The following is a 22030-nucleotide window of genomic DNA, read 5'->3' as shown; positions in this document are numbered from 1 at the left end:
CTGCTGCATCATTTTATTTTCTAATAAGCAAAGGTAACATTTTGAAGTGTTCTGTTATTTCCAGTGAACAATTTGATGTTTATGAATATAGAATGTTCACAACAGAAGAATATGAAGCCTGTGTGATTTAAAAAACTGATTACATTTGTGTCACTACAAATAACAGCCAAAAAACCTGCTTTTGAGTCCTGCAGAAGGATGGTTTTGAGCCAGTGGTGTGAGCACTGCTCTCTAGTCCTCCAGAAGGCTGCAGGTTGGTCTGTAGTCTGTGTGTACAAACCATTGGTACAGACACAGCTATAGGGCAGAACCAGGTAAACAAAGATTAGTGTTGCTAGCAGAAACTCAAAAAGCTAAGCACAAAGTTGACCTGGTAGAAAGAAGCACACAAAATGTTATTTGAAAATTGTACTGGGCACTGAATCCCCTTCCTGCCTGGATTCAAGTCTCAGATTCCTTTTCTGGTTTTGGAGAGTACTTTGGTCCTTTTGCCTGTACTTTTTTCCACTTCATCTACCTTTCAAGATTCCCAGTTTTTACTTTTTTTTCCCCTTTGTACAGTCTGGCACTAAGTTTACTACTCCTTCTCCCCAGATCCCCCATTATTTCCCTCCCAACCCCCAAAGAATTTAAGTGTGTTAATCGTACGTGACAATGTTATTTACTCTCTGCTAATGTTGGGACGTTTTTTGCATTCGGGGTTTTTTGTGCTTTGGTTTTTTTGTTTTTCCAGTTCCCTTTTTGACATAAATAGGTGTTGCTGAGGAAGGGAAGGCCTTTGGGATTTACACATTGTGTATTGGGGTTTGAAAATCAGATGGACTTGGAGCATTTGTATTTCTGACCTTTAGTGCTGAGCATCTTACTTTGTTTCTGATATAGGGAAAGACTTTCTGGATGTACTGTTTGGTTATCTGTATGCCCTGCTAAGGATGCAGTTCAAGACATAAGATATTTAAGGAGGATTGTTCAAGTCCTAGCCAGGGATCCTCTAAACAAAGAAGAGTTAGTGTTTGGTGTAAAGAGAGATGGTGCATGTGTGTGTGCTGTCCTTATGGGCACAGGCAATGGCAGCCACAGAATATGAGCAGACACAGTAGAGTGTTAGTCCTGTTTCTGATTAATGGAGATGGACAAGACTGAATCCCCAACAAGAAGTCCAAACCTAGTAGGAAATAAAATTTGCGATGTAGAATCCTGATATGATTTGTGGGAAGGTTAAATATCACCCAGCTGCACTCCCAGCCGTGGGCAGGGACACCTTCCACTCTCCCAGGTTGTTCCAGGCCCCATCCAGCCTGGCCTGGGACATTTCCAGGGATCCAGGGGCTGCCACTGCTCACTTTGCAATTTTACAGCAGTGTAGCTTTACAGCAACATGAAGGGAGGTTACAGCCAGGTGAAGGGAGCCTTTTCCCAAGCACCAAGTAGCAGGATGAGAGGAAACTGCCTCAACTGCACCAGGGGAGGTTTAGGTTGGGATATTAGCAAGGATTTCTTCACCAAAAGCATAATTTAGCATTGAAACGGGCTGCCCAGGGAAGTGGTGCACTCACCAACCCTGGATGTATTAAAAGATGTGTAGATATGGACTCAAGGCATGGCTGGGCTTGGCAGCACTGGGTTTAAGGTTGAACTTTCTGTTAAGGGTCTTTTCCAACCTAAATAGTTCTATGATTTTATTCTGTCTTCTGCCAGAAGTGAAATTGAGGAATTGTGGATTGAGCCACAATAGCAGGAGGTGAAGAACACTTGTGTACTTCTGCTGAAGTGTTTTAAATTATTTACTTGTACTAATGACTGAGGTTGTGTGTGTCTGTAGAAGAGCTGTCTTGTTTTTCTTTCCATGGGAGGAATCTGTGATGAATGCTGACTGGAAAGTGAGTAGTAGTTTCTGAACCCTCTGGAGTGAAGAAAAACATCATTAGTCTGGCAGACTGTCAGCAGCAAATGGTACATTAATTTCTGGCACAAAACTTGCTAGCAAAAGAGACTCCTTTCCGTTGTTAATAATAAAAATAAGGAGAGACTGATTATCTGTGCTTGGTATCTAATATTGTTCTGCTTCTTTTTAGTGCCCATGTAAGCCAGATACAAAGCTTTTGACAAAAGTCCTTCTATATTTTATTAAAAATAAAAAAACACTTTATAATATACTGATAATCAGCATCTGATTGCATATCTAACTTGAAATAATTTCATTGCATTTATGAACTTTTACAAGCTGTGTGCAAAATTTCCCATGTGTTTAAATATAGAGATGTCACTCTTGAGATGTGTAGAATACTGAGAGTCTTCATGCTTGTCTGGTTTTACTTCCCCAGCACTTCAGAGGTTCTCTTTTACATCTGCTACTAGTGGTACTGATGGAGGGAGATAATATTTTTTTAATAAAATTGTTCATTTACACTTGAATTAGGTGACCTCAAGCTATGTTGAAAATCTTAGTAAGCTCAGAATAATGACCAAACTCTATTTTTATCTGAGTAATAATACCAACAGCAACATTTTGCTTACAGAATTGTTGATTTAACTGTTAGGATACCATTTTTTTAATACTTGGCATCATTCTGCACAAATTAGAGTCCAGCTAACATAAATACATAACAGTTGTTTATTTGCATTCTGCAGTCTGTTTTGATAACTGGGAACTTCTGTTTCCTCTGGGTGCTATAAATAAATCTGTTGCATGAAGAGTTGAGAGGGAAGAGCAGAAAAGTTCTGCATAAAAAGGAAAGGCTGTTTAGTAGAGGTCTTCAATAAAAGCAAGTTTGGCAAGAATGTGCAGATGTCACTTAAAAAGCTGGACGTAGTGTTAAGACCACAATCAAGTCTTTAGCTCACAATTTCTTGTAATGAGTAATCAATGGAGATTTGCAGCAGCTCTGTATCTTTTGAAGCTGAGTGCATATATTGGGTGCTGTCCTAATTTCTGCCTCTGCAAATATGCTGTACCACAACTCACTTTATAATCAACTTGTTGGGCCCCACCAAATGACAAAATCCTTATCTGTTTCTACATTTTGAAAATAAAGAACTTCTCTCTGTGTCTGATTTCCCATACTCCATTTGGTTTAACTTAAAAGCTTCAACATTAATTTACTTGGGTGAGAAATACTGTGAGCAAAGCACTGGCTGGGGATTTGTAATAATTAGGTTCTATTTCCTAGTGTGTCACAGACACACAGAGTTCAGAGAGATTGGTGTGTTTTTATCTGTGCATTGAGGGTGAGGCAATTTCTTTCTTTGGTGTCTTTGCATGGTAAACTTGAGTTCATGTCCTTGAACAAATATAATGGATGTGATGCTTAGTGATGGGCTTGGCAGTGCTGGGAGAACAGTTGGACTTGATCTTCTTACAGGTAGGTCTCTTCCAACCTTAATGATTCTAAATTTCTCTGCTGCTTTAGGATAAATGCAAACACTTAATTGAAAAATTCTTCATAGCAGCTCTGGTAGTTGAAATCAATGACAAATAAGTTTTACGTGCTTTGTATTAGGATGGAGAAAAGGTAAATGTATTTTTAAGTGGCCCCATTAAAAAAAAAAATCCATTTAAGTGACCACAATTGTTCCAGCTGATGCACAGGCTTGCTTTGATGACTGTTGGTGAAAATGTTTTCATCAAAAGAAAATCTCCTTTATTGCATTTAAAAAAACAGAGGAGAAATTATTCATAAAAAGTAGGTAGAGGCGTATTGTAATACAGCAGCTAAAGTATTTTTAAAGCATCATATCATAAGATTAAAAAGTTAGAATCTTTAGTGTATTCTTGTCCTGGGAATAGAAATTTGAATGATTAACCCCTTTCTATTTATAGCTGTTTTCTCTGAGTTATTTCTGTTCCAGTTAACTTCTAGGTAAATTTTATAAGAAGGCAGAGCAATTCTTGCCTTAGTCTGTCTCTGCAGCTCATCATTTTAGTATCCTCAAGATACTTCCTTTTTATGCAAATTTCAGAAACCATGACTGAATTTTCAGATTTATTCGTAGTTTGATAACTTGTCAACTTTTATTGTGTGCAGCTGCAGGATTTATAGAGGCCTGCAGCATTTGGTGTCTCCTTTCCCCTTCCCATCACTACTTGCCAGTTGTTAAAATCCTGGTACATCACTGCTTAGGGGTGAATTCCTGGGGTTATTACCCCAGGAGAATGAGAGATGCAGGCTCTGTGTGCTGAGCTGATAAAGCTTGAAAGAACCAGACAATATATACCAATTTCTGTGAAAGTTTTCCACTCTCTTGATGCCCTAAGTTGCTTCTTCATTATTGATTTGACTGGGGCTTGTTGGCTAGGAAAGTAGCATAGGACTCTTTGGGTGGCTTTTAGCTTTATTTGTGCAGTAATAAAGGGTTTTCACCTATGTAATGACAATTTTTTTGCAAAAGAGGCTGTGGTTAGATCCTTATACAAGAAGGGTTCTTCAGAAAGAACAGCATTCCTGAAATCTTTGGCTCAAGCATCTACATTTTGGTGATTACCACCCCCAGTTAAGATGAAGAGCTTAGCTTATTGGGGTGTGGTGGCAAATTAAATGATTTGTTGTTAAACTTTCTGGTTTTTGTGATGTACTTTTTTCTTGCAATGTGTTGGTGAGAAGTAAAATAAAATTTGAGAGGGGCTTTGTTTTCTTTCTCATTTATCATGGGAGAAAATTTGAAAGGAGTTTAGGTAAATATTTTGTGAGCTTTATCTTGTAAAATCACTCTTCTGTTGTCAAGTGTGGTGTTGAGAAATTTCTGTCTTGGTCAAGCCATCATTGTTTGTGTGAAAACAGAAAAGCCTTTGCTTTCAGTTGCAAGAGTCACTTTTTTGGTGTCTGATTTTACCATATTTTAATAATTGCTTTGCTAAATACAGGTGCTGCTGCTGCAGCAGCTCTTTTGTGTGCCCAGGTTTGCATCCCTTGTGTCCTACTGCTTCTGTGGCTGGGAGGTGAAGCACCAGGCTGGGGTGCAGAATGCAGTGAAGTTGTCAAAAGGAAGCCTCCAGTGAAAAGAAGGAGCTCATGTTCATTTCTCAGGGAGAGGATGGGTTTTGGATGTCTGTTGCCAGAAAGCGCTGTAAATACTGGTGTCATCACTGAGTGGCAGCAGGAGGATAAACACATTGACCATGATGGAGCTGCTGCCTCTCCTCCATCCCTGCGCACCTTGCATCTGACAGTGTCAGAGAACGTGTGGTTCCCTGGGCTGAGTCAGCTCCAGCACTGCTCAGGCTCTGCTCCTGCTCAGAACCTGCAAGGGATTTCTCTCTGAAGGGCTCCTGACACCACAAAACGCTTTTGCTTCTCTTGGGAATAAGCCTGAGGTGGAACAGGTAGCTGGTGAATGGACTGAAAGCTTTCATTAATGAAGGAAGGCAGAAAATGCTGTGTAGTCTGAATTACTGAGCTGAGCACTGCAGCTGAGGGAAGCAGAAGGGTTTGGGTTGGTCTGTTGGTTCTTACATCAAATATTCTGTATTTTAGGTGCTATGTCCAAAGGCGGTGTAACACATGTGAATACTATTCAAATCTGACTTTGGGATCCAAATTCAGATCTGTTATTTTGACGACAGGAGGATTGTCTTTTGTGTTTGTTTGTTGGGGTTTTTTTTGTGGTGTGTTTTTGGTTTTGGTGCATTTAGGGTTTTGGTTGTTTGTTTGGTTTTGTTTTGTTTTTGTTTTTGAAACCAAGCACTCCCTTGCTTCTAGCCTGGGATTAGTTCAGATTTGGAGTTCTTAAATTATAATTATAAATATATAATTATAAATTGCAATTATATAATAATATATAATAAATATTATAGATAATACATGATAAATATATAATAAATTATACTTATAAATTATAAATTGTCATGCTGAAATTATGCTTCATATTTTAAATATTTTTTCTATGACACCTTACTACCTGAAAGAGGAGGGGAATGGGGAACAAGAGCAGATTAAAATGTACACTTCTATTATCTAAAGGAGCTTAATAGACTTGCTTTTGAGTGTTGGACATAACTGGAGGTAAACTGCATTTATTAGATGCTTGTATTTTAACTTTTTCAGCACAGGAACTATTCTTAGTGATTACTTCTAGTTTCAATTAGTATTTACTGCATACATGTTGTTAGGGGTGGAGTTCTCTTATTATTTATTATGTGGTAATATTTGGAATCAAACAGCAAGTTGGACTGCAGCAGCATGTCTGTAAAATGCACTTTAGGCATTTCTGTGTTGGTTCATAGTCTCTTGCAATCCACACCTGGGAGTTTGTTTTCATCATAAAGAACAAAGCCTTTCAAGTGATACCTGGAGCAGGGTGGGCAGTACCTTCACAAAACGGCTCATAATAATTAATTACTGAAAAATTGTTCAGTCTTGCCTTTAAACTCTGTGTTCTCATTTATATAGATTCAAATATGAGCACAACTAAAAGCAGAATTTGGGAACTAAATAGAAGTAAATTTGCATAGTTTCACCATATTAGGCATTTCACGGATTGTAATTGGGAAGTGAAACTTGGGGACATGAAAGCAGTGAAGAAAATAGACTGTGCAGATCACAAGAAACAGAAATCACAAGTAGTGCTGCTAATAACATTTCAAGTAACTCAGTAATCATGATGGGATCTTCACAGGAACAGGATGAAGACTCACTGCTTTATTTCTCTGTTTAAAGTGCAGGTAAATATTTATTCATGTAGAAACTTTTTGGTGGAACCAGCTGGGTTTTTTCAGTGATTTTATATCTGTGACAAGCTAGCGAGTAGAAAATGCATCAGCAATAAGGGCCATGTTGAGGTGTTCCTGAATTGGGAGGAAAAGCTTCATCAGCCCTTGTGCACCTTGGGCCTTTTAGAGTTAAAGGTAATCAGAGAGAAATAATGAAAAAGGACATAATAAACTTTAGAATGGCTGAAAATGTCTCATTAAACTAATATAAGATTTCTTTATTAAAAATGATGGTGTGGGGGGTAATTTTGTTCGAGAGCAAGTCCTTGTGTTCTGCTCAGTAATTAACTATGGATTCAGGCGCAGCTTAAAATACAAAAGTATGGGATGTAATTGTGTTGTGATAGAAGACTAAAGGAACAGGTACAGGAATTGCTGTGCTGCTGGCAATTAATTCCCCTGCCCTTGCCCCTGAAACTTCTGTCCTCAAATACTGCTTTAGGTATAATGAAAATCCATGCAGAATCAAATATTTTATTATTGCAGGCAGCCCGTTTTGGGATATGGAAAGCTGGATTTGGGTGGCAGGGCTGCTGAGGGTGTGCAGGGATGGCAAACAGGCTGGCTGGGGGTTCATTGACACCTACAAACATCTCTGTAGGTGTCACAAGGGCTTGTGCAGGGTGCTGGGTTTGTCTGCACCTGCCTAAGCTGCTGTCAGGGGTCAGGCTGGCACAGCTCAAGCCTTGGGCCTCACACCTCACGTGTAGATGAGGATTTTTGGGGAGAGGAGCACTGCTCTGTGAGCACGGCTTGCAGCTCTTCCCTGCTGGCACGCACATGGAATGAAGCGGGGTTAGGAGCTGCAGCACTGGTGTGGAGGTGCAGGTGAGGCCCTGGGAGGAGTCCCATCCTCACACTGCTGAGCCTGTTCAGTCAGAACCCTTCAGTTCTGTGTCTGCAGCCCTGGAGCTCCTGAGCCAGCTGGGTGATCACTTGTGCCCTGTGCTGGATCACAGCTGGGAAAGAGCTGGAAAGCCTTGCCCGCTTCACTCTGTGTTTGTGGAGCGATATAAAGCAAATCTGAGCACTTGTTTGTGAGTCATCTGAAATCATAGAAACTGCTGTGTGTGTAACACGGTCAAACGCAGCCTTGAACTTTGTGCTTTTTGAACCGTGGAGTCCAGACAGCATCCTCCAGCCCAGAGCCTCTGCTAGGATGTTTTATTATTCTGCATCTGTCAGTAGAAGTGATCAGCACTGGCAGCCTCCAGTGCCAAGGGCATTGCAGACTCTCCCTTAGCAGAGACTTTGCCAGTCTCCATCTCAGCACTGCCCTCAGCTCAGGGAATCACTGCCTGCCTGGCAGAGAGAGAGAGGAAAACTTGCTGTCTAGGAGCCTCTTCTTGTTAAGCTTCCTTAACAGTGATGTGTTTCCCTTCTGCTTTGCCCGAAGGTGTTTCTTTTGAAGGTGACAGAGCAGGAAAAAAACAATTGAAGCATTCTGGGAAAATACAAATAAATTATTTTATGTTTGTTCATCCTAAATAGTGCAGATGATTCCTTCCCATCTGGAACTATCTGTTCTGTGCTGGAAAAGTCTTTCATTTTCCAGTGCCAGTAAGTGCTGACATAAAGTTTGCTCTTAGATTTGACTTCATTGTAAGGAAAAAAGATTATTTGCCTCAAAACTCCAATCAGATTGAGTTCTAAGGTACAATTAGTAGGAGGCTTACTGAACCTTGAGCACCATCAGGCAGGACACATCACTGTGAAGGAGGGACACACCCTACCCCCTCCCCAAAAAATTCAGATGTCAGTAACTTGACACCCTGTTAAAAAATCACTATGTTTGAAATAAAGACATGGTGAAAACTTGCAAGATCTTTTTGATATTGTCTTGCAGCTCTAAACTGAAAGGGAACTCAGCAGCGTGTGTAACCAAGTAAAAAATGATTCATTGTAAAGCGTATTAGTCTGTGCTTGTACGAGCATAAATTTGTTTCAAGGAAGCCTGTTGGGCACAGAAGGGGATTTCACAGAGGTGAGCCAGGGCTCAGTGGGGCAGCGCTCGGGAAGAGTGAGCAAGGCCTCCTCACACCATGATTCATCGTGTGGGACACAGGGCTCCTGCCCTCAGTCACCCACTGGATAAACATAATTATGGTATCGAGTTCTTGATGACGAGATAACTGAATCCGGCTTCAAATCATGTTTTTAACTATTATCTGTTTAACTTAAAGAATAATACTTGAAAATGCTAAGTGGTCTCTGTTTTACCCATCTTCAGGAATAAGAAAGGATGTAAGCTAACTTACAGTTCTGACATAGATGTCTGTTTTGAGCTCCTTTGGTGTTCTGCGATTTCTGTCTCTGCCTTTTTTTTCTTTTTCTGTGGCTGTTCTTGTGCAATGGGAACTCGCAGTTTGCCTGTTCAGTTTTGGTTAAAAGATTTTCGTATGAGATAGGTGGGTTTCACATTTCAGAGAAGTCTGAGGCTTTTAAAAGGATATTGTTTTCTGACCAAGCACCAGTAGCTGGGAAAGTAGAACACAAAGAAGAGTGCTGTCCTGTGTGTAACAGTGTGCTGTCCATTGTCAGTAAGGTATTCTGTCTCTTGATGTTACTGCAGAAATCAATGGCAGCTTTAGAAGGTCAGAACTGGTTTGTGCTGCTGCAGAGGCTCTGGGCACTGCACTGTTAGGACAGTGCTTGTGCAGAGGCTGTGTTTTCCAGCACGAGGCAGAGTGTGCTCCCTGCACTCTGCTGTCTGGATCAGCTGTCACACAAGACCAGGTAATAGATATGAAATGCTTCTTTCAGATCCAGGCTTTAACCTGCATTTTCAGCCCGTGCACTCGGGTGTGCAGAGTGTAAAAGCTGGAAGTTGCAGTCATTTAGGCAGATGTGCGCTGCTGTGAGCTTCTCTTTTGCTCACTGTTTTAGTTCCTGGACTTGAGGTGTGATGGCTTAATTACTGGCAGTGAACATTCATGAAGAATTTTGTGTCTGTTATTGTTGGAACTTAAGACTGAGGAAGACTGGGTTGCTTTATATATTTCAGTATTTTGTAAAGTTGGAGATATATGGTGTATTTACTGATGCTTCATATTTACTTTTTTTGTCTCTGACTTGGTGAAATGGTGAGTTTCTTCATTGCTACGGCAGCTAATTCAGTTTGATATTCACTTGTCCAATCTTCAGTACTACTGAGAGCATGAGAAATGCTCAAGACAACTTTGAGGTGACCAAACGAAAAGCTTTAAAATGCCCCAGCTGTGTATTGCTGTCCTAAACATCTGCTGGTGCTGTCCTGATGTCTGGCTCTGTGCTTTCTTCCAGAGTAAGAGGTTTAATTACAGAAAAGACACCCAAGAAACTGCTATATTGTGTCATTCAACCCACTCATAGGTCCTTATCCTCAAGTAAACCTGGAGCATCCCCTCCAGCAAATGGATTTTTTGTGGACTCTGGAAGTATTGACAGAGCAGCCTATCTGATGGGCCTAGAAATTGTTTTAGAGAAGAAGACAATAGAGCCACAATTAACCCAGTAATTTCTAGCTGGCATCTTACATTGCTCATGAATGATTTTTACTTTTTTTTCTCTGTCTTTGTGAGTGGTCTATTTCCCTGGCTTGTAATTGTTTATCTTGAACATTATGCCACAGAGGAGTTTTAGGCAAAAGTTTCTTGTAGCTCTCCCCCCTTTCTTTCCTTGTGATATAATTTTTTTTGGTCATACATTCATAAGTGTTTCTTTGGATGTAGGGAGTGTAGGTGGAGAACTGTAGAAAGTTTTACTGTATTGTCACAGGCATTTTGATTGTCACCACACAGTTTTACAATTGCTGAATTGCCTCATAAGATTGTTAATATTTTAGAAAAACCAAGTTACAATTTACATAAAATCAGTATCTATGTAATGAGGGTGTAATTAAAGGAAATTGCCAAATGCAATTTCTCACACAGAAGTTGCAAGCTGGAATGGAAAAGGATTTCTATAGGGTCCCTGGTGGGTTCTGTCAGAAGATGTCACATAGGTGGTTTGGTGGTGTGTTTTTGGCTGAGTTCACACCCAAGAGACCCAGAAGAGAGGCTCTGTTTGTAATGTCCAGCTGCCAGTTCTAGTTTTCCCCTGTTCCCCAGAGAGGTGCAGTGGGGAAAAGAGATGTCCTCATTAGAGAGTCCAGTTTGTGAGACAGTTCCTTCCAGTCTTTCTGATCTTTATGGAGTTCCCGAAGATGATGCTGTTGTGTTTCTTACGTGGTTGGAGTCCTCAATGGCTGTTCATGGTCTGTAAAAGGCCAGCAGATCTTGTACCACGTCTGTTGGGTGTAACCAGCTTTGGAAAGTTCTCCATTCGTGGTGTGGAGGTGGAAAGTGTCCTGGCTGCCGATGGTGTGATCGGCAGCCCATCGACACCACCTCTCCTAACCCCTGCTCTGCTGCTCTGAAAATGGGAAAGGTTGCTTGGTGGGAAGAATAAGGCTGCACGCCCTCATCCTCTAATGAAGTGTTTGTTTCTTATGCTGTCCTCAAATACTGCTTTAGATGTAATGAAAATCCATGCAGAAGCAAATATTTTATTGTTGCTTGCAGCCTGTTTTAGGATGTGTAAAGCTGGATTTGGGTGGCAGGGCTGCTGAGGGTGTGCAGGGATGGCAAACAGACTGGATGGGTGCTTTATTTGTGTACTTTAGAAATGGTTTAAGGTCTCGAGGGCTGGCTGATCCCTCACGGTTCGTTGTAGAGGACCAGCCTGTTGTCAATGTCATGTCTGAGCTGCAGAGATTCAAAGTGCTGTGAGAAAAGAGGGGAAACAGGACAGGGAGCTGTGGGGGAGCGAGAGATTGGGGTGAATGCAGGAACTGTGACAGGAGCTATTCACAATGCAGTGGTTTGTTTAAGCCATACAATTTATAGACCCTGGGTAATTTCTGGGCACCATCTGATTTGTCATCATGTGTCTAATTAGCCACTGACCTCTAAAATTTGGGATATCCAACTTCTAGTCAAAGAGTATCCTGCTCCTGCCACAGAGTTCAGTCACACACTGTGCCCCTTGTTTGAGGGGCCACAGGTCATGCAGGACTTTTTCCTTGCGTGGAAGTTCTGTTCTCATGCTTGTTAGCTATAGTAGGATGCATTTCGCACCCCCTCCCAAGATTCTGCCTGCTGGCTAGTAGCTTTTTATTTGGATTTCTCTGATTCCACGAGTACAAATACTGACATGGCTGTAAAACATGAATTCCAGGCTGGTAGTTCAGCCTTGTTTCTGTGAGATTCTCGCTGTTGCTTTGTCCTTGCAATTTCCAAATCATATAATACTGTCTTCATTTTTCTCTAGTCTTTCTTTCTTTTTCTTGTGTGTGTTCCCTGCTGAAGGTTCCTAGTCATTAATTATGAGAAGTTTCTGGACTAGCTCATGCCTCTGTAAATAAATAACTCAATGTGTGTGGGTTGGCTTCTTGCACACCATGTGAAAACCCATTTTGGGACAACACCTTTATGCACCAAAAGTTTGTGCATGGAACAGTAACTTTTTTTTTCAGACTTAAGCAGGTGGGGAAATAAGTATTTATCCCTCAAAGCCACTGAAGAGCGTGAGTTGCTTCAAAGGGCTCTGCATGCTAATTCCCAGAGAAATTCTGCTGTGTGACAGTGACAGCCCTGCCTCCCTCCTGGTCACTGTACTGTGTTGAGCTCTCACGAGCACAGTGGGACCTTCTTGGTGTGGTTTAGAAAAATAGTCATTTCTGGGAAGTTTATGGTGTAGTTACGTTTCTTGTGTTGTGTGGCTTGGCCTATAAACCTGGAGGCAGCATCAGTGCAAACAGCACTGCTTTGTGCTTGGGGAATTGAAGTAGTTCTTGTTTATTTCTCTTTCTTGGGAGCTCCATTTGCAGGGTAGAGCTAAGGAGGAAGATGTCTTGGCTCTGTGGAGATGTTTTGCCCTGTACCTCTGCAGGGTGTTTGCTGGTCAGAGACCTTCTGAACCTTTCACTCATTGAACTGTGAACAGGAATATGGGATCACTTGTGTCATCAACTCAGCTTCTCCATAGTAGAACTACAGATGATGCACTCTTAAAAAACCCCAAAACCACCAAAATCCCCCCAAACCAACAGAAAACCTCCACTGAAATCAGCTTACAGCTCAGAGGAGAAAGAGAAAAATTGCTTAAGATAATGAAGGCATCTCTGTCTTTCTTTTTTTTGGCTTTAACTGCAGTGGACATCTGCTGCTCTGAGCCAAATTGAGTGTACAAAAATTTGAAAATATTTGTAGCAGCTAAGAATGCTTTTTACTAATTCATGGTCATAAAACTTATTAGAACAAATGACATATTCAAATTACCGCTTCCTTTATTTCCTTTCTGGTAGCAGGGTGTTTGTGGATTTGACATTCATTTAATTGTTAGATTAATCACATTGTGTAATGAGAATGTGGTGCTGTAGTATTTGAAGGCAGTAAAAAATAGTGTGATTATTTAGGTATTTATGCAGAGAAAGATGGTGCAGCTTTTGAGCCAAATACAAGTTGTTGATTTTCTCATTTGATCAATTACATTATCTTGTGTTTGGCTTTTTTTAGATCACATTGAGGTCATCTCGTGGAATCTTCTGAAAAAATAAGAGTAATAGGAAGAAAATGTTTAATAAAAATATCTTCGCTACACAGTCAAGCTGAAACAGGAAAGGTTCATTGGAGTAAGTATTACAGGGCTGGGGTTTTTTGGGGTTGTTTTCTATTATCTTTTGCTTGTAAAGTCAGCATGGTTATTAGGCTTTTTATTGTAGTTAACTTTGTTATATTAAAAATATAAATGAGTGACTCTGCACTCATTTCAGTTGATCAGCCGGTAATGGACTCATGGATTCTCACTGAACCATCTTCTCTCTTAAAAGTAGATGTGTCTCGTGAAATTGAGACGGGTTTCAGGTTTTTCTCTGTGTACACTGGCTGTGGTTTTGAGCAGGGAGTTGTCTGGTATAGATGTGATCACATATAAGCCCCTATTTGCTGGAAACAGTTAAAGCACTGCTTGTATTTTCCAAGGAATTTGAAAATACGCATTTTTGGGGGTCTGTAACTCTCCAGTCATGGCTCTTCTGAGTGACTTTATTACTTCTGTTGTCACTATTATTTGTCCTCTGTTCTAGTTCCATCATTCATCAAACTTGCTTAGGTTTTCAGTTTATGGATGTCAGATACATCTGTCCTTCACTGTTTGTAGTTCACTTCCAGCTTCTGTGAATTCTAGACTGGCACATGTGTGTCTCATTTCTGATAGAAGAAGCCTCTCTACCTAATGCAGGGACTGTGGATTGCACCTTTTGCTACCACATAAATAAACATTTAAATCCTCATATAGTGTAATTCTTAATTTCTGTATGCTTCATGTGCCTGAGATGAGAAATTGTAATCATTTTTCTGCCACTTTGCATTGGCTTGTCAATGTTTAAACATGCTCTCCTTAGAAACTGGGAAAAAACTGCCTGTGTCTGATGCATTTTACTCATGCTGTGTGATTGTGTGAATGTAATTCTGCAGGAGTCACTGGAAATACTCCTGAATGCCTGGTTAGGAATTAAGAAGGTCTGGCCATTAGAACTGAAAGGGGTGAGAAGTCACTTTAGTTTACAAGAAGTGTATTTTGGCATGTTGCTTTATTACCAAGAGGAAATGACTCCTTTTAGCTTCTTATTTAAACACGGATGTGTAGAGGGTGTAATAATTTGGGTCGAAAAATGTCTGTGGAACCTAATCAGACATGAAAAGCTTTTCATACTTGGTATTTTTAGCAAAGTTTTTTTTTTAACTGCAGAATAATATGTTTAGATGAAATTATTTTCTGCCTTAAAATTACCATAAAATTTTCAATTCAATGTGGATTTAAAGAAGTTGATGTGTGCTAGTTCCCTTTCTCTAAGTACTTGAAAGAAATGTTACAATTTTTAGTCAGCACTTTTGAATTTGCATCAGTTCCTGATCTAGGCCAAATGTCAAGTAACTGGTAAATACTCATGTGCAACATTCTTTTGGCACCTGATTCTGAATTCTGCCCACCCCAGAAGTTTTCAGGAGCTGTGTTACGTGGAGTTATTTGTCTTTTTCTGCCTTATTAGGTTACACAGGAGAAATACAGGCACCTGTTCACAGTGTACACACAGTGTACAAACAAAAAGCCAACCTGTTTTCTGCCTGCATGCTTAATTTGACAAGTTAATTCTCGACCCTGGTGATCAAGTTACTAAAACAGATAAACAGTAAAGTTGCAACTGGGCTCCTCAAATAAGTAAAATGAAGAATGTCCACTGGAGACAGCTTTAGTGATTTTTAATCCTTGTATTTAGGCTTATGCCAGAAGTAAAACTTGCTCAAGGTGTTCAGTAGTCAGTAAACTTATGTTTCTACCCTCCCCCCACCTTTTTCTTTAGGAAACTCAGATAATTCCATTGTTACAATTTAAAATTAATTCAAATTTTTCCTTTTTGGGGAAATGTTTTGCAACCTGTTTGTTTTTAGATGGACATTTGTGTGTACTTGTGTGCCTTTCCAGCATCGCAAGGTATTTTGCAATTGGAATTTTTAAATTAAAGTACTACGAACATTAAAATAAATTCTAAGCAGCATCTCTGTCCACAGTTAAAAAGCCAGGTGGAGTTCTTGTGAAGTCTTAGAAGCAGATGCTGAATCTCAGAGCTGGGGAAAAGTAACCCCAGGAGCAGTGAGGCACTGCTGAAGGGATGGTGAAGGCTCCAAGGGTTGCTGCATTTCTGGGACTGTGGAGCCTCCATCCATGGAGACCTGCAAAATTATGTGTGCAGACTCCTTAGCAACATGCTTTAACTTCAGCTGAGCTTGGGACAAGCTGACTCCCAGAGGGCCTTTTTAGGCAAAATAGTCTGGAATTTCTACATAATCTTAAATATTTTTGATCTGTGTGATGAATGGCCAGAGCTATTTTTGGCTCTGTTACCTTTAACTTTGTGACAAAAGGGGTTTTTAGGACTGTGTCTTTCTATCAAATGGCATTGTATTTCAACTTGTCTTCATAAATAAGTTTCATGAAAAAGGTGTATAAAATACATGTAAATCTTTGCATTACAGTTGAGTTGTTGGATTTCCTTCAGTGCTCAGTCAGTCCTTGACCAATCCTGTCTATGTAAAATGTGGCTGTGAGCAGTCACCTCTGAGTCTGTGTGATGAGGGCATTGAAGCTGGTGTTGGAAGAAAAATAACTGCAAGAATCCAGACTAGATTGTAAGAGGCTGAGACAAGAGATGTGGGACATCAAGCGGCTCTTCCAAATGCTGTTTATTGTCTGGATGATTTTACAGCATTCCTGGGGTAACAGAGCCTCACCTAAAGCTGCCAGCTCCAGCTTAGAGGCAAGCCTGAAGCCCCTTTAGTTCTGGGTACAATGCATTATCTATTTCTCTTTGCTGAGCATCTTAATGCATAACAACCATTCAGCATCACCTTTACTATTGCCTATAGCCTATCATAACTACTATCATTATCATCTTATGGTCATTACTATCCAACCACATGAGTTAGTATGTTACAGCTCAAGCTTAAAGTTGTTTTTCTGTTTGCTTGTAGTGGAAAATTCTTAGACCTTTTTTCTACTTGCTACATCGGCATGTTTGTTTGCCTATGGTATCTTCTGCTTTTCCTAAGACCCATTTCTGCTTGGTATAAACACCTTTTTTGGCTGTGGTCAACATATCCTTTGTTCTAGCCATAAAACCTCCTTCCAGCTCAACTTAACCTTTGCTTTCTTAGTTGTCCAGTAATGATCGGTTCAGCAATTCGTACTTTAGAAATCTGTTATTCTTCTATATCAAAACTTGCTTCCATCTCTATTCCACTTTCAGGCTCTGCATTCAGAGAGCTTTCTGCCAGCATATGTATCTGTAAAACTTTCTTGCCAAACTTTCATCTTTCCCAACACCAGCTTATGTAAGAAACAGACCCCCAGGAAGAATGGCTGGCCTGATGAAATATGTAAAAATTTATGTTTTTTTCCATTAAAGGGCATCTTTCTCCCTTGCAGGATCCATGGCATCTCTGTATGAGGCTTAAGCACAGTCTGCTTGTGTGTTTTGGTCTGTGTGCCCTCCTTGTAGGTGAAAATTTCACTCTTGATTGATATTCATCAGGTTTTAATTATTTTACTGTTTCACCTCCCTCTGTAGATGCATGCAATCTGTCTCCAGCAATCTGCTTTCCTAGAGGTTTTGATCAAAGTACCAGAAATAATTAAAAGGTAAATCTTGTAGTTCCTGTGTGAAGAGGTATCTACTTAAAGGAAAACCCCAGTTTCTAACTTTTTTTATAGTAGAATGTTATGTAGATGTGAGATCTTAACAGTCAGCTGCCAGTGAGATTTGATGGTCTAGGTCCATTTGTACAATTCCAAAGGAGAGGAAATATTAACTGTTTATATATTTAAATGTCTTATAAGTGGAATGTTTCCTTTGTGTTTACAGTGCAATAAAAAATCATTTAAGTGGTAGAACAGGCAAGGAAATCGCAGATCTAATCCTGGTTTATTATTTCCTAGTTTTGATGTCAGACTGTTAAGAAGCCAGGTAGAATTCTTATTTAGCAATTGGAGGACAAGGCCCCTACAGTTTACTTAGTACAATAAATCAGTAAAAGACAGACCATGAATGCATCTTTTCAGATTCATGATAGAGACATTGTATAGTAGTTCTAATAATAGCTTGGGCTGTTAGAAAGCCAGGCCTTTAGGCTGTAGTTTTGCCTGTGTTTTTTTGAAATGATTTTAAGAGCTGTCAAGTGGCCAGGCAGCCCTGAGGCTGCGAGGAACTGTCACTGTGCCACTCCTGCTTCTCTCTGCACCCTCACTGTGCTGGCACAAGCACTGCTGCAGCTTTATGGAAACACCTGACTCATCTGGCTTCAAATGACATCTTTGTTCTGGTTCAGCTCCTTCTCGTTTCCCATTCAGTCTGACCATCCAGTCCTCCTCCTTCCATTGTGCCCCCTCCATTCACCTGTTTTGTTAAGCTTGGCTTTGTTTAAAATATCCAAGTGAGCAGTGCCATCATTACAATGTTTAGTCTATTCTTGGAACTCAACATACCCTGATGTTTCATGCTGGCTTCCTGATGCTATTTGGTTTTTGCCTTTTTATCTTTTCTTTACATTATTTTTTACATGATCTTTCCATAACTGTCCCTGAAGGCCTTCAAATAAAGATCTGCTCTTATATTACCTCCTTACTAAAATTATCTCGAGTTTCATCTCCAGGCTGGGAAGAAGGCAACTCTCCCTCTAGTTCATGAAGTATCTACAGCAGGATCAAAATCACCAGCTCTAATATTTTCCCCAATCTTCAGTCTCTCCTTTCTATCCTGGAGCAGGCTACACAAATGCATTGCCCCTCGTGTCAGGGCCCACTCTGCCTGCTGCTATTGAAAACTTTCCAAAATATCAAAGAGAGCTGTTTAGAAATGCTTCTGAACGTGATTCTAGCAGATGTTTTCTCACAGCCCAGTTGATATAGAGTACTGAATAACTGACCTGGGCTTTTTAGCTCTGAGCTTCTCTCCTTCTTCTTCTCTCCCTGACTTTGTTGGTCAAGGCATCAAATGAACTGTTACTCATATGACAGCGCTTTCATAATCTGCTGCTAAATCTAAAAATCTAATGCTTTTTTACATTCCTTTATACTCCTTCCTTCTCAACCATGCAGAACTGCGTTCCAGCCAGCTGAAAGGGAATGTTTTCTCATACTGTCCCCAGCTTCAGTGTGATCCAGTGATTGGATAGTTCTAAAGACAATTTGATGCAGCAATATTGAAATGTGAAAGGAGTTTTTCTTCTTCCTGCAACTCATTCTACTTGCACAATTCAAAAGGATGGCCTGAAAGTCTTTATTTATATTTTAATGTATCTATGCAGTGATTTTAAGGTAGAGCAGAAGATGGCTGTGAATTAGCTATGAGAAGCTGGTTTTGTGTTCATGAATAACGTGCTGCCTGTGAATTGTCAGAAGTCTATCAGAAGCCTGAGACTTGAGTTTTTTTCACTTGTTCAGCTCATCATGGCTGTTCTTCAGAGGGAGCAGCAGATGTGTGCATTTGCCTGAGTATAAAGTAACAGGAGGTAAAATTTTCCTTCTATCCTCATTGTTCAAGCCAAGTCTGTAAGTTCTTCTGAGTCTGGAATACCATTTCAGTAGTGTTGTTTTCTACATGTAGACTTGTTTTCCAGGAAAAAAAATTCTGAAGACAATCTCATTCACAGCTAGTTTTTAAACTATACTTTCATTGAATTGTAGAATAGTTTTCATAAAAAGGGATGACTAGAGTTAATCTAACCTAACCATCTGTTAAAATGAAGTTACTTAAATTAATTTTTTATTTGTAACCAGTTAACATGTCTGCATTTTTTTCGTATCTCTGAGTCCTGTGGTAGACAATTGCAAATGCATGTGCTCAGCATTTCTTGAAAACTGGGCTACTTTTGTTTATTTTTAATATCTGAGTAGAAACTGCATTCATTGCAGGTTTGAAATCCTGAGTTCAGTTTTTAAAACTTGGTTCATAATGCTGCGGGTATGCCAGAGGAATAAAGCTACAAGAGATGAACAGGCAAAATAATCAGGGATCTAGAATAAAAAGCCCTAATGAAATTATCATTGTTTGTGGAAAATTAGCTGTATTTCATGAGGACAATGTGAAAATCTAGACTTGATGGCTGAGAGACCACTTTTGGTACCAGTGTGAGCACTGTGAGGGAAGGAGGCCTTTGAAAAAGGCCTTTCATGTTTTCTATACATAGATATTTTTAGAAAAGTAAATGGTGTTATTTTTATTCTGATTTCTAGAGGAACCCTGACTAAATGGACATTTAATTTTCCATTCCATAGGGCCAGCTCATGTGGCAGTTGACCTAAACTGCTGGGAAATATTTATAGTACCACATGATCTTTAAAAATAACTTTCCAGTCTACTTTGTAGATGTCTTGAATTCTTAAAATCTTTGCTATTGTAGATAGATACCCACGACATTCATGGAGTGGAAGGATCTCTGCTTTGCTGATTTCGGCACTTGTATTTATCATCAAGTTGATTGTATTTTATTTTTAGAATTGGAAGCAGTTTGTATGGAAATTCACCTGTGCAGCTGTAGAAGACCAAACCTTAAGTAGGTTCACTCTCTAGGGCTAAATGAGATTTCCCATGGCACGGTCTGCAGGGGTTTCCAGGTCTGCAGTGGCACACAGTCCACATTTGAGTTACCAGTGCATGGGCTTCTGGTTTTTAAAGGGTCATTGTTGATCCTGTGTGAGTGGGGAGGGGTGAACAGAAAACACAGCTCTTAGTAGGTCATGCACTGTTGGAATAGGTGGTGCTTGCTCCTGTAACATTAAACCTTGAACATTAACCCAAACTTCGGCTGCAGTTCACTCTCTGCAGCTCCCTGAAAGGTGGCTGTGCTCAGGTGAGGGTCGGTCAGAACGAGAGGACACAGCCTTAAACTGCACCAAGAGAAATTTAGGTTGGATGTTAGGAAAAGGTTTTTTACTGAAAGACTGATCAAGTACTGGAATCATCTGCCTGGGGAGGTGGTGGAGTCACCATCCCTGGAGGTGTTAAAAACAGATTGGATGTGGCACTCGGTGCCAGGGTTTATTGAGGTGTTAGGGCTGGGTTGGACTGGATGATGTTAAAGGTCTCTTCCAGCCCAGTGGTTCTGTGATTCCTCATTAACCCCAGTGTCACCCTGTGCCTGTTCTGTAGGGTGAGGGCCATGTTCTCACCTCATCCTTCTCCTCCTCACCAGCTGCTCCTGGGGCCAGGCCACTCCCGGGCCCATGGAAAACTGGAGGTGTTTGTTCCCTGTGCTTTCCCTGTGTGGCTGCGGCAGGATGGGAGGGAACGGCCATAGGGGGGAAAAGCTGAACAGCGCTGCTGTGGCTGTGGGCTGCCCTCAGAGAGCTGCCCTTATCCTGGGGTGAATGGAACAGGAGCCGCGAGGGGATGGGAACGGGAGCCGTGAGGGGATGGGAACGGGAGCCGTGAGGGGATGGGAACGGGAGCCGTGAGGGGATGGGAACGGGAGCCGTGAGGGGATGGGAACGGGAGCCGTGAGGGGATGGGAACGGGAGCCGTGAGGGGAAGAGAACGGGAGCCATGAGGGGCTGGAACGGGAGGGATGCGGGGAGGGAATGGAATAGGGCTGAGGAGGAGAGGGAATGGGAGCCATGAGGGGATGGGTTGGGAGGGAACAGAAGTAACATGGAATGGGACTGATGAGGGGAGAGGGTCTAGCTGGTGCCCAAAGTGCCCCTGTTACTGTCTGTGCAGTCCTGGGCAGCTCTCAGACACTGCCCTGGGCTGCAGAACAGCTCCTGGGAATTTGGTACAAATTGACAAATAAAAGAGGAAATAGTTCTACAGAGCTGTGAACAGACCCTGATCTAATGCATATATTTATCTTTAGTGTCTTCAGAAAAAATCAGACATTTTCAATTTTTTTAAAAAACATTTTTCTAAAGGCTTTCTAAGTTTCACGGGACATAAGTCTTCCTGCATTTTCAGACTCCTTTTCCATCTTTTTACTAAGTTCTTTTCCCTTGTTTCTTCTCAAGTATTTCATTTATAGCTTGCTCATCTTTTTATAGTACTAGATGTTTACGTGGCTAGAGGAACGATTACAATGATTGTATTGTGCAAGTGCTTAGTGTTTCTCCTGCTTAGACTACGTGATGTGCTGCTGCTGTTTCATAGAAAATGACTGTGGTCAGATTGTCATCTCTTCTGTTCTGGACAGTAAGATACTGTTTAAACACTCTTCTTGTGTGTCCGGATGGGGTGGCCCTTTTCACTACTGCAAGACTTTTGGGGTTTTTTTAGCCTCTTGGCTGCCACATGACAGAGCAAGAAGAGAAGAACTGTATTGATCACAGTGATGATTGTCTTGGATGTTGTGCTCAACAGTTGTAAAAACTTATTACATAAAGCAAAAGTCTGGATAAGCAGAGGGCCCTTAGTTTTTTCATATCTAAAACAAATCAGCTTCTGATATTTGTCCTTTATGTAAATATTCATGGGCTTAGTGAAGAGTAAATCCAGCTTTATATTTAACTTGAAGAGCTGTAGATATTTATGTGCCCTTAAAACACACCTGTGTTTAGAAGAGATGGTGTACAAGAAACTTACTTCTTAAGGAAAATTACTTTTTAGTATAGAAATTATCCTCCCCTCCAACTTTTTGCCATCACTTTTTGTTTGGGATGATAGCATGCTGATTTCTTCCTGAGAGAACTGACCACATTTCAGAGGTGGGTGACATAATTTCAGATCTAAGATAGCTCTTCTAAAGGCTTTTCCAAAGA

The 22030-nt window shown here is 40.7% G+C and overlaps 1 protein-coding gene across 5 annotated transcripts in view; it reads left to right on the top strand.

The window, feature by feature from the left end:
* The window catches only part of PIK3CB (phosphatidylinositol-4,5-bisphosphate 3-kinase catalytic subunit beta), an 87889-nt gene that overhangs the window by 24760 nt on the left and 41099 nt on the right, over window positions 1–22030 (top strand). For 4 of the 5 annotated variants that reach the window (XM_088060909.1, XM_088060910.1, XM_005529601.3 and 1 more), the window contains exon 2: window positions 13243–13358. The gene's annotated coding sequence lies outside the window, so the exon portion shown is untranslated. Of the gene's footprint in view, window positions 1–6559; window positions 6659–13242; window positions 13359–22030 lie in introns of those variants that run through there. The other variant, XM_014258402.2, reaches the window with a different exon arrangement.

Source organism: Pseudopodoces humilis, chromosome 11, assembly GCF_049639895.1.
Source record: "Pseudopodoces humilis isolate 2021_Gansu_Grassland_sample_001 chromosome 11, ASM4963989v1, whole genome shotgun sequence".
NCBI lineage: Eukaryota > Metazoa > Chordata > Aves > Passeriformes > Paridae > Pseudopodoces > Pseudopodoces humilis.
This window is presented reverse-complemented; position numbering and strand designations above follow the sequence as displayed.